Source organism: Triticum aestivum, chromosome 2D (genome assembly GCF_018294505.1).
Source record: "Triticum aestivum cultivar Chinese Spring chromosome 2D, IWGSC CS RefSeq v2.1, whole genome shotgun sequence".
In the NCBI taxonomy this organism is placed as follows: domain Eukaryota; kingdom Viridiplantae; phylum Streptophyta; class Magnoliopsida; order Poales; family Poaceae; genus Triticum; species Triticum aestivum.
In genome coordinates, this window is record NC_057799.1 from 20,426,768 (window position 1) to 20,440,251 (window position 13,484).

General features: G+C 43.1%; 1 pseudogene; it reads left to right on the plus strand.

The window, feature by feature from the left end:
* Nucleotides 1–10,647: 10,647 nt before the first annotated feature.
* Nucleotides 10,648–13,484, plus strand: part of LOC123055545 (desmethyl-deoxy-podophyllotoxin synthase-like) — a 4,132-nt pseudogene continuing 1,295 nt past the window's right edge.

Genomic DNA, 13,484 nt, shown 5'->3' on the forward strand with positions numbered 1-13,484 from the left:
GTGACATCCATGCTGCATGACGAGTTGTAGTCATCAGACAATATTGACCATGATGTCCCATCGGCTGCACACATTTAGTTTGAGCCATCAAGTGGATTGTACCCAATGGCACTACCCCGAGGCAGACGCCCTTTGGGTTCGGTGCAAGGTGCGAGTGAGGTAGACTGTTGTCACTATACCATTGGCGGGCCGAGGCATATATGGAAGCTGCGATGCAATGGCGAGCGGGTTTCCAACGATGAGGATGCAAATCATATGGAACAAGCATCGCCAGGTTTCCAGAAGATCATATGGAAGGCCTAGGCCCCGTCCAAGGTCAGGATTTTCAACTGGTTGTTAAAACTCAACCGGCTGTGGTGCAATGATTGTCTTCAGTGATGAGGATGGCCAAACTGATATTTCTGCCCGCTCAGTTTTCGGAGCTTGGAAACCTCTGTTCACCTTTTCTGGAAGTGTCCTTTCTCCGTGAACATCTGGGACGAGGCAGCTGGGTGGCGAGGTTGTGAAGCAACACAAGCCATGGGTGTGGTCTTCCAAAGCACTACAAATGCCACCACCACAATCATCGGAAGGACTCCACAAATGCAAAGAAGAGCAATCAAAACAATGATAATGATGATCACCTGGGAGATTTGGAGGGCAAGAAACGCAGTGTTTTCCATTGTAAGATAACAACGCAAGCAGAGGTGGTCAAGGCAATCAGAAACAACATTGAGCAATGGAGGCTAGCAGGAGCCAAACATTTAGTGAGCCCCTTTGGGGATGTAACCTTAGAGATAGCAGTTTTAATTTTTTTGTCAGCTTATCATCACTTCGGTGGTCAGCTGTGGAGTCCCGTATTCTATTTTGTCACCCCCGATCACTTGATCAACCCATGTTTTACCATAGGCTCTCTACTAAATTAATGAATGCCAGCGATCCGGTGGATCTTTCAAAAAAATGACGAGCGATTAACACACGAGATACACATAGTTATGCTATTGAAGACACGATTCTTTGCCATGTGGTAGGTGATTCCTTGCCGGTTTTGATATTATGGGTTTTAAATTTCCATGATTAGCGCGGTTGCCAGGCCAAGCGGTTCACCTCCACTTGCCTATTTGAAAGTGCTCCGTGGGAGCGAGGTAGCTTTGCCCACCTACATTGCTTCCTCTTCTCGGCTCCTATGTTCTTGGAACCAAGTCGAGCAGGTGGTATACTAGATCTGCCCTGCACCACCCTTTCCCTCAATCATGTATCACATTACGATGAAGGTCACGGCCGACGCTACCCCTAGTGGATCAACTACTGTCATTTTTTCTCCGAGTTGTTGGAAATAGGGGGATTGGCTGACATTGCTAGTAGATGAAGGTGTGTAGAATATGTATGAAGGCACCAGATTGATTCCTTTATGTGTCTTTGTTCAATGGAGACTGTTGGTGGGCGAGATGAAGCCTACTCTTCGCATAGGGGAGCGGGTGCTTGTGTTGGCTCATATTGCACGTGGATTGACCTACCATCTTCACAATTTCGTGTGAGGGCTTCTATTTTTTATAATCCGCAACTCCATCGCCTCTATGCAAATAGTGCCTTCCATATCTCATGATTTTTCACAATGCTTCTTGGGGGTTTATCCTCATTGGGGGCTTTGGAAATGCTTCTCCTCCGTGAGGCCTCGACTGGTGAATGAGGACGTGTGGTGGTGCTAGCATCCAACCCTTATCGCCCTCTGGATATTTTGGTCTGAAGCTCTCGGAGACCGTCACCTAATGAGAAGAGGGATGGTGTTATCTCCAACATGAGCGTGCGATGAGTGGCCATGAAGGTCTCCCGGGCCTGCTTAAAAAATCAGTTGGAATGAGAAGCCTTCAGCTGAAGAGAAACCTGAGGTTCACCGAGTGTTAAATCGAGTCTAGGAGCTACAAGCGGAAAATCTGTTCGGGTTGATCTCATCAAGACTTGGTGGCCTGGTGTATCCTATCACTCTAGTCGAGGGTTCATCATTGTGGCCGTAATCATCTGTTTAGAGTGGACCAGGATTCCACAGTAAGAACTTAGCATTGAGCAGTTCACACTTAAGTTGAAGAGCCTGACAATGAGACAGTGATCTGGATAAAGAGGCACACATCACACTATCTAGTACAGATCATCCTCCACAGAGTGTAAGTGTCCACATTTTTCCTTTTTGCATCTTCTCCCGACTCATTCGGTCTTTGATTCTTCTGGTGGTAGAAGCATTTTGTTTCAATGCCCCCCCATCCTGAATCTAGGCCGGTGGCGAAGATGTTTCCAGAGGACAAATCTTTTAGCAAATAATCACTAAGCATAAAGTACAAATAAGTAATCAACACCAAGAAGTGATTTCAGCAGCTAGTCTGAGGTAATAGTCCATAGATTTAAATGGAGATGAAGATGGTGGGGGTGATGATGATGCTGGTGATGATGGATCTAGTGATGATAGAGTTGGTGATGATGGTCCCCACAATGATCAGAGTGTTGGTGATGTCAATGGCTTCAATTTCCCTACACAGAGGGGAAGGATTTCGGTAGATCAGCCACCCTCCAGGAGAGAAAAGCTCTCCTCTCTATTCCCCCCTCAAAGATAGTGGTGCAAAAATCCTCAATAATTATTTCTGGAGGCTTCACGGTAATATAGGACCAACAACGCTAAGCGGAGTTAGGGGTGAAGGTAGTGTTAGGCTTTCTCTCACCATAGCCCCCCCTCCTTTTTATATAGAGATGAGGCGGAGAAGGATGGCCCTGGGACATTGGGATGGGTGTCATGACTTGATAGGACCGCTAAATGAGTCGTAGTCTATGGTTGTTCATGGACAACATGCACTCTTTAGCATTTTGCATATTTATTTGACTACTATTTTGCTCGTTTCATATGCAAATTGTCTAGGTTGCGTCCAGGTTATGTCCTCATCCTTGAGGTTCTAATGTATTTCATAATTAGTTGAGTGGTTTTTTAAGGCATCAAGGGCTCTTCTATGAGTCACATCCTAGGCTTTCGATCACTAAGTTTGAGTCTGTTCTCTGAGAGTTGACATGGCTTCTATGTTGCATCTAGGTTTTGTCCTCGCACTAATTTATATTGCAATAAGTTAATCATGCATGTAGCTGACAGAGAGGTGAACTCTTGTAATTGTATCACAACTTGGTACCTCACTGAGAATCACTTGATTTTTACGGAAATACTATTTTTGTTAGATTGTCACGCATGGCAAATCGAACATTTTTCATGGCAATTTATGTTGAGATGAGCATGACAAGTTTAGTTGGCGAGCAAAGGAAGTTTTCTAGCAAAAAATACACTAAGATGGATTGCCATGCTAGCCAACTAAACTTTCCATCCTCGGCAAACACAAATTGCCATGAAAAACGTTCAATCCGCAATGCTCAAAAATCCGACATCAGATTTGTAGTGTAGTCCTTTTTTAATTAAATAAAGAAGTAAATAAAAGGTACCATTTGATTTAACAGGAGAGAAGGAGTTTCTCAACATGAATTTTATTTTTATATAATATATAATACTTCATTTTAGAAAAGGAATAATATTATTGTGATAGTTAATGTTTTTTCTTTTGCAAAATGGAACCATGGCGCTAACATGCAATGTAAAATGGTTGCCGGAAGCAGATTATTGAATGTACACACAATCTACAAAACTTGGTAAAACAATACTCCCTCCGACCCATAATAAAACTGATTTGGGCGCCTTGTTAGTCAAAGTGGTGGGCTATATATGCAGCCAAAAGTTGGAGGTATCTGATTCAATCAACATCCTGACAAATCGGAATTCCACAACACAAACATGACTCCCAAGATGATGTGCAAACCAGGTTTGCTGGATGCACCACCAAGTATTGTAGGGCAACTCTAGCAGATCCGGCAAAAACTCATCCTGGAAAAATCGTTTACGAACTCCTCTAATTTTTTTTGTGGTACTGTGATCCCTCCTGCGGAACAGACCCCATAAACCCATCCTGTAAATGTTTTGCGGGTCGTGTTTACGGGATCTATTCCGCACCGGAGGGCTTGTGGTAGCAAAAGACTTCATAGGACAATATTTACAAGTGTTTGTATATGAATAGATGAAATTTATTATATATACATCACTAGTTCATCATCACACTAGTTCATCACATCCAAAGTCATGTGCAACATACGAGGTAGCAAGTTTAGCCTTACAAATGCGCGATCAAACAAAACAAAAGATTCTCAAATGACCTGGAGAAATCAAGCAACATCCTCATTGTTGCGAAGATCATCACCACCGCCTGTAGCACCACCATCTTCATGAACTTGGACCGGAGAATGAGCACCATCTTCAACTTGGTTCAGAGAACAAGCACCACCGCTCGTAGCACCACCACCACCACCACCGCCATCCACATGGTTTGCCGAAGCATCAATCCCATCTCCATCACCACGGCCGAAACGAACACCACCTCCAAACGCACCTCCACCATCATTGCCAAAGCCACCACCCCCTTCACCACCTCCAAACCCAACACCACTATCCATGGCACCAACACCCCCAGTGCCGAACCCTCCACCCCCTCCACCACCTTCAAACCCAACACCGCCGCCATTGCCGAACCCTCCACCCTCTCCACCACCTCCATCCGACTGCTGATTGTACCTGGCTGCTACGCGTACTCCATCCGATCGGATTTCGGCGCCACGAGGCCTGATGTCAAGGTCGGAGGCGGCGGTGGTGCGGGAGGCAGGAAGTGAAGCAGCTGCAAGTTGGTTCGCACCAAGGGAAAGGGGATCCGGAAAAAACAAGGGAAATTCCTGTAGATATGGAGGAAATGGGCCGACGTATCCTGGATCCCGCAAATTTTTTCTAGGACGGTCGAATATACATGATCTATTCGTCCCGGCAAAATGGCCTCCATCCCTTAAACTAGGAGTTATTTTGCTGGATAGCCCGGTTTATGGGATCTTCTAGAGACGCTCTTCGAGACTGGCTTATATCAGGATTGATATTGCCAAAGATGCATGGAAGTCTTCTTCAAAATCACATGGATAGCAAGACATGATGAGTTTAATCCACCCGATTACACAATTGTAAGATGTGTAATTTTCTAAATCTCTCCACACATTTGATCACATACCTCTGAAATCTTCCATATTTTCTTGGTCCTAGTCTCACATTTCACTTGCAATAGTTCCCGCAAGAAAAGGTCACTTGAAATAATAGTTGAAAAAACAAATTGAAGTGTGTGTGTGTGTGTGTGTGTGTGGTCGGCGCACCATAGATGTGAGGTAGTTGATTACACATCAACATCTTGTCTGAACATGTGTGTGTGTGTGTGTGTGTGTGTGTGTGTGTGTGTGGAATAAGAATGAAATTCTGTGGTTGGCACACCATAGATGTGACGGGATCTGGAGGTAGTTGATTCCATATCAACATCTTGTCTGAACAAAGACTTGGAATTCTAAACTAGGCTAGTCATGTGGTTCTTGCAGCACCAACTCATAGCAAGGTTCCTTGTGGAGCAACTTCCAAAAGGACCTCCACATATCAATCCTAGGTGTGAAGCTTATTTTGTCACTTTGTTAGTCAAAGTCGTGGCCTATATATGCAGCCTAAAGTTGAGGCATCTCTTTCAATCAGCGTCTTGACTAATCAAAGTTCCTCAACACGTAGATATCAACACAAACATGACTTCCAAGATGACGTGCCAACCAAGTTTCCTGGATGCACCACCAAGTATTATTAGAGACTTTGCCTATATCAAGATTGATATTGCCAAAGATGCATGGTGGTCTTGTTGAAAATCATGTGGATAGCAAGACATGACGACTTTATTCCACCCGACTCCACAATTGTAGCATGTGGAATTTTATAAATCTATCCACACATTCGATCACATACCTACGAAATCTTCCATATTTTCGTGGTCTAGTCTGACAGGTCACTTGCAATAGTTCCTGCAAGAAGAGGTCACTTGTAATAATAGTTGAAAAATCACATATCAAGTGTATGCATGGATTATGAATAAAATTTACCCGCAAAAAAAAGGAATAAGAATGAAATTCTGTGGTAGGCACGCCATAGATGTGATGGGATCTGGAGGTATTTGATTCCATATCAACATCGTCTGCCTGAACAGACTTGGAATTCTAAGCTAGCCCAGTCACGTGGTTCCTGGTGCATCAACAAGACTTCCGGCAAGACCACCAAATACCAATCATGTATTATCACAATATTTGCTAATTCAATATTTGTATGTTGTGGATTAATAAATTACATTACACCGTCAAACAAAACTGTATTGCTCTTCCTGCTACATTTCTGAAAACTATCACAATGGTCCGCACACATGTGTGGGCAACGTTGTTATTGTTCATAATAAGTTTATGAATAAAACAGTAAATTATATCTCATGCCAATGTTATTTTCTTTATTTTAGCATAAAGTGACCATATTGGTTGTGGTAAAACTCCTAATTTAAAATACGTTTTTTTGCGGATACACATGTTTAAAATACACGACTTTATGTAATTGTTGGAATAGTTAAAGGAGAGTCATTTCAACTATTATTGCTTTAAAGTTAAGATGTTATTATATGCTAAATACTATAATGAAAAATGAATCACATTAATGTTAAACAAAGAAATCTGTGAAACACAAAAGAGAATTTCAGTCAGATAATTTTGCAAAAAAGAGATTTTCAATGAGATATAAGTGAATTTATATTGTAAATGGGTAATTAATGAAAAAAGGACGTTCATCTTGTTCCTTGGAGCACTACTATACTACGATCGGAGTCCACCATACCCTACAAGCACGCAATGGAGAAAAAAGGAACATTGCTAGGTTAGCAGAGGCATCAGTGCATCAACCATACCCTGCCAGCACGGATCAGTATTGGAATAACAATAGAAGAAGCCGACTACCCAGTATACTAGGTTAAGGGCTGAAAAAAAAGAAGTACTCGGCTACCTATAAGCCAAGTGCTACGCTCGGCAGGGCTCAGCTTACATAGTCGACAACCAGGTGTAAGCCGCGAGTGTACTTTGTCACGTACTCGGAAAGCATATGCCGAGTGCTAAATTGTGGTGCTACGAAACATGAAGCCCTTTGTCGGTTGGTTTGTGCTAACAGTCGTGTCACTAGGCCGTCTATAAGCCGAGTGTGTGTCACATACGACATATAGCTCACCAAGTGTGTGCTGCTTGGCATCCAATCCTCCGAGCGGGCCTTTGGGGCTGCCATGTGTCAACGATAACTCGCGTCTATCCAAGGGCACTATCGGCATATAGCTCGCCGAGCCGCAACGTAAACCGAGTGTATTATGATTGGTTTACACAGAGAGAGACACATACGGACACACACACACGCACACACGAAGATGAGTGTGTTTTGAGATATACTCGGACAGGGTGATTCGGTGCCCAGGTCCAGATGAACCTGATATCCTAATCGTTCAATAGTCCCTAGAGATGTTGAAAAATGGGTCCGTCACGTCAGACTTGGGGCCCTGGAAAATTGGATACGGGCAGTATACCGCAGAGAACAGTGCAGACGGTGGGTCGTTCCTGTACAGCGGGAGGCCTATTTCGAATCGCACATGCGTCGTTCCATCATGTAGCAGTCCCGAGCTGTGGTACAGGTCGTGGGCGACGTTACGAGCCTGACCCAGCGTGATGTCAACGAAAAGCCAAGCCGTCGGACAGGTAGTTTGAGACACATAAATTTGCCTCGTGATGTCAATAGTGCTAGATCGGCATATTCATCTGTTTCGAAAAATCCCCTTCTAATTTTTCTGTGGAACTGCTTCTGGTGGACAGGTGAGTTCGTGGTATTGTTACGGTGTCATTTTTCTTTTTTTGCGAGAAAACTTCCAATCTATTTATCTTTAATCATGGCAATACAACGAACACCAAAAATAATAAAAATTACATTCAGGTCCGTAGACCACCTAGCGACGACTACGAGCACTGAAGCGAGTCGAAGGCGTGCCGCCGTCATCGCCCCTCCCTCATCGGAGCCGGGGAAAATTTGTTGTAGTAGACAGTCGGAAAGTCGTCGTGATAAGGCCCCATAGAACCAGTGCAACAGAACAGCAACCGTCGCCGATGAAGAGTAGCGTAGATCGAAAGGATCTAACCTGAAGAAACACAAACGTAGACGAACTACGACCAGATCCGAGCAAATCCACCAATGATAGATCTGCCGGAGACACACCTCCACACGCTCACCGATGATACTAGACACACCACCGGAACGGGGGCTAGGCGGGGAAGACCTTATTCCATCTTCAGGGAGTCGCCACCGTCTCGTCTTTCTGAGCAGGACACAAACCCTAACAAAACTTGAGGAGACATCTAAAAACGGAGCCCTCCCACCGGCAAGAGCCGGGATCAACCGCGCCGCCATGGCCCTAAGGCCACTGGAGACGAGGCGGACCGGCGGCGGCGCCGACAGGAGGCAAAGGAATCCTAAGCTTTTCTTCCTCTGAAAATGCTGTGCATGAACTTTTCTATCGATTTTATTTTTCGTTTCCCGTCGGTGGTGGCGGCGCATCTTCTAGTGGCAGCTGACAACTTGGAGCTTTGCTTTGCTTCCGTCTAGTGGCGGCTCCAGCTGTGGGCAGGTGGTTGGATTTGAAACTGGGCTTCAGTCACAGAGTGGAGAAGAAGTGCATCCGAGGAAGAAAGGGCAGTCGGTGCTGTCCATGGGGAAGGTCAACCAGGAAGCTCCTGGGTGGGCCAAGAGGTAAATCGCGTCCCTGATTTGCCGGAATTTTACTTCAGCAGTGAAAATCAGTAGATTAGATGCTCAATGATGGTGATGCATGATTGTTTTGCATTTTGGTAACCTAAGAGAAGCAGGTTATCGCTCTAGTATTAGCAGTAGCCTTGGCATGATTTCAGATACTTTGTTCCTCAGTTTTCTTCAGTGTATTAACTGAAAATTTTCATGCTCGCCGGACGCGATTTGCTTAGGAGTCGTTCAGACAGGACTCCTTGCGCATCTTGAACAGTCCTGAGCGAGGGCGATTTGCTTGGAGTCGTTCGTTCAACGTAGACACCCTAAAACTCGAAGCGGGGGCATTCGCGGCTGCACCCAAAAGGTAGTTGTCGTCGCCGGGTGCCGGCTCAGTTCGGCACAGAAATTGGCCCGTGCCGTGAGTCAACCTGGTCCGGTGTTGCCGTTGGGCCACCGACCCATCATAATGACTGACATGGGCCCTCATTTTTATCAACAATACGGTGCCAGATACGAACTGCAATACACTGGCAGACACTTATCCCCATGTGGTTCGATGGCTGTGATATAAGGTGCATCTGAGCCTGGGATCAGAAACAGATTTTCCGATATACCCGCCATACCATGATTTAAGCCGAGGGCCTTGTCCGGTACTTGATCGGCTTGATCAGCTTACACTAAGGACTGGGCTAACCGGAATACCTAAGAAATAGCAATAGGCTTATACAAAAATACAAGGCCGGTTATTACTCATCATGCGTTCATGCTTTCTATTCGTTTGATGCTACATTTTGTGTTAATAAAAACACTATAAAAAAGCTTGGCAAAGTGGCTAATTCATTCTCGAATTTTTCTTCCGGTACAAACCTCGTGTAGGTGTAGCATTGCTCCTAGATTGGCGTCTCCATCTCAGCCGTCAACTGTACTAGTTATTTGTGAGGGAGCAGCTCCCGTACGGATGCAAAGTTTCTGAGCCCAACCTCAAATGAGCTCGGGTGAACAATAAAATTGATTTTTTTTTTGCAAAAAACATCTAATTTTTGTGTGGCAAACATTTAAAAAAGTTTCAAGTGCTTGCAAAAATTCATCATGGAATCACATTTCTAGAAGACGTGGAAACAAATTGGTACTCTGAAAATGCTACTTTCAAAAGCATTTTGGAGCACTGAATTTGTTGGCCGCCTTACAGGAATATGATTCCATAACGAATTTTTGCAAGCACTTGAAACTTTTGTCAATTTTTATCACAATTTTTTTTTCTTTATTTTACTGTTCACCGTGAGCTCAAGGACACTTTCGCTCCCGTAGGTTGTGTGTCATTCCTGTTTTCTTGGATGACTTGTCTTCAATGTGGCAACACTATACTATAAACATCCAGCACGCAGTTGGACCGGAGAGACGAAGCTCTACTTGCCATGGACATTGACCAACTCTCTTACGGAACCTTATGTATAAGAGCAAGCACAATAGTGAGCTTATAGCCTGCTTACATGACATTTTTGCTTACATGGAGGAGAGAGATAAAAAAATAGGAGGGGGATGGGCTCTCATGCAAAAGTCTACCTATATACGTATTCCTAGACAAATAATAAATATAAAAAAGAGAAAGAGAGAAGGTAGAAAAAGATAATACTAATGTTATAGCCAACCATATAGTCCACACTACTATATGAGTGACAATAGATGATGACTCTAGATGACATGTCAGTTTCTTATAGCCATCAGTTCGCTATACTATTAACCATGCTCTAATAGTTGTAGCCACGAATCTCCTATCATTGATTCCGAGGCAAGGTCCGGGTGGTAAGGACACCGGAGCCAAGCTTCCTCCGGGTCCATGCAACCTCCCTGTCATTGGCAGTCTCCACCACCTCGTCGGTATGAGACTGCAGCCGCATTGTGCATTCCTGCGCCTGGCGCGCCGGCATGGCCCGCTCATGTTGTTGAGGCTCAGCGAAGTGCCCAACATCATCGTGTCCACCCCGGAGGCGGCAATGGAGGTACTCAAGACCAACGACCTCGTCTTCGGCGGCAAGTGCCGACAGCAGGAGGCATATGGACCTCTTCCTGTCGTCGCGGCTGGTGCGGTGGCTGAGCGAACCGAGCTCCTTCAGGAATTAGCACATCGGCATTGACCAACTGGGCAACCAGACCTCATGTGCTAGGTTTTTTTATTCTTAAAATGGAACACTGGAAGAGCGCAATATTTTCTGTTTGGTTTTTCCTTTTTTTTTGTTTCCTTTTTCTTTCTTAAATGCGTGAACTTTTTAAAATACGTGAATTTTCTTTTCGAAAATTATGACAAAATTTCAAATTCTTGAATTTTCTTCCAAATTGCCGAACTCCCCCCCTCCCCATTTGATCAGTTTCTTTTCACAAATTCGTGAACTATTTCGCACATTGGTGATTTGCTTTCGAAAATTGTTGAACTTCGTACAAAATTGATGAACTTTGTTTCTAAATCAATGAGCTTTTTTCAAATTTGTGATTCTTTTTCCAAATCAATGAACTTTTCTTCAAAATCGATGAACTTATTTTGAATTTTTGATGAATTTTTTCTAAATCAATAAAAGAAAAGAAAATTGTTTCCCGACATGCCTTATATGACAAATTCAAGTCACCATGCGAAGTTGTTTTAGTTTTCGACGAGTTTTGCATTTTTCGGAGTTTTCTCGGTCAACGACCGATAAATGGGTAGACGTGTCACAACTTGCATACGTTGTCAAAAATCATTCAAATCTGACATGGATGACTATGATGGTCATGCCCGCCTGCTTGAAAAAGTTAGGGTCATTTCAAGAATGTCCAAAACTAGACCATATTTAGTGATGGGTGTTCGAGTTGGCCAGAAGGCTCCACCTGAGGGTACATCATCTCTTGACATCCTTCAAGTGGCCTCAGAAATGTTCCACCTCATCCTATAATCAAATCAAGGCACCATGCCAAGTTGTTTGAGTTTTCGATAATTCTTACATTTCTGAAGTTTTCTTGGTGAAAATTGGCCGATAAATGGCCGGACGTGACGCAACTTGCATATGGTGTGGGAAATTCGTTCAAACCTAGCATGGATGTCTATCATGGGCATCCCACCTACTAAAAAAGGCTGGGGTCATTTTATGCATGTCCAAAAATAGATCATGTTCAACAGAGGGTGTTCGCGTAGGCGAGAAGTGTCCGCCTGATAGCATGTTTTTTGGGGATCCATCAACTGACCCCAAAATTTTACATGATCTTATATGACCAATTAAAGGCACCATGCCAAATTGTGTTGGTTTTCGACAAATTTGGCATTTTTCGGAATTTTCTCGGTTATAAAAGGCAGATAAATAGCCGAACGTGTCGCAACTACCATACAGTGTTGAAAATCGTTCAAACCTAGCATGGATCCTTACCATGGGCGTGCCCACCTGCCTGCAAAAGTTGGGGTCTTTTTTTTTAAATGTTCAAAACTAGGCCATGTTCAACGGAGGGTGCACCCAGATGCCAGGTTCGAACCATTTTCGACACTGTATGCAAGTTGCGACACATCTGGCCATTTTATCTATCTTCTTTTATTGAGAAAACTCTAGAAAATGCAGATTTATCGAAAACCAAATCAACTTGGCACAGTGTCTTGAATTGGTCATAAAAAGCCATGGAAAAATTGGGGCCATTTCAAGAATGTTGAAAAAACAATTTGCTCTCAGACGAGCCTTCTCACCTTACGCGAACAATCTTTATTGAACATGGAGTTTTTGTGGACATCCTTGAAATGACGCAAACTTTTGCATTATTAGAAACCGTTACTTAAAACTTGTGTTTTGAAACCGTTACTTAAAACTTGTATTTTTGTACTCAAAAAGGTAAAAATGAATTAACGAAAAAATAAATAAAATAAAATAAAATAAATCTTGGCGACAACATTGCTCCCATCGGGCGCGTGTTGGGCCGGCCAAAGAGCTCGCGAATTTGAAAAAAAAACTTTATCAATTGTTTATGTACTATTCATGGATTTGAAAATTTTCACAATTTTTTTTTAAAAAATGTTTACTAAGAAAAGTTGCACAAAAAAACGTTCTCAGTTTTGGGAACCTTGGCTTCCCAACCATTGTTCCGGTTTTCGGAACCATCTCCGAGGCCGTAAACCTCATTTTTCTGTTTTCTTCTTTACCTTTTTCGTTTTCTTTGACTTCTTGTTTTTCTGTTTATTGTTTCTATTTCTCATAAATGAAAATTTCCAGAATTCAAATATTTTTTGTATTTTCTGATTTTTTGGAATTCCAAATTTGTTACTGGTTTTCAAAAAATGTTCGTGTTCAAAATTTTGTTTACTCTTTTTAAAAAATGTTCGTGTTTTCACATTGTGAGAAAGTTAGAAAGACATGAACATTTTTCAAAATTTATGTACAATGTTTTAAAATAAGAATATTTGTATTTTATGAACAAAAGAGCAAAGCTAAAAACCTGAGCGAAAACCGTGAAAAAAAAGAAACAAAGAAAACCCAAAGAGTGAAGCTGCTGTATATTTTTCTTCGCGCTAACTATCTCACACAAGAAGTAGAAAACAAGGTCGGTAGGAACATTAGATTCGCTATATCCCAGATGATTTGGGCACTTACACATCCTGCATAAGGACCGCAGTTCGAATCACAGGTAGGACATCCATTCTTTTTTAAGTGTATGTCTAGAAACACTATAGTCGCAAAAAAAAAGAAGTCTAAAAAGACTATACGGGCTGAGCCCATGAGGGAGTGTTGTGCGACGGGAATTGTACGAACCCTGCAGCATATACGTT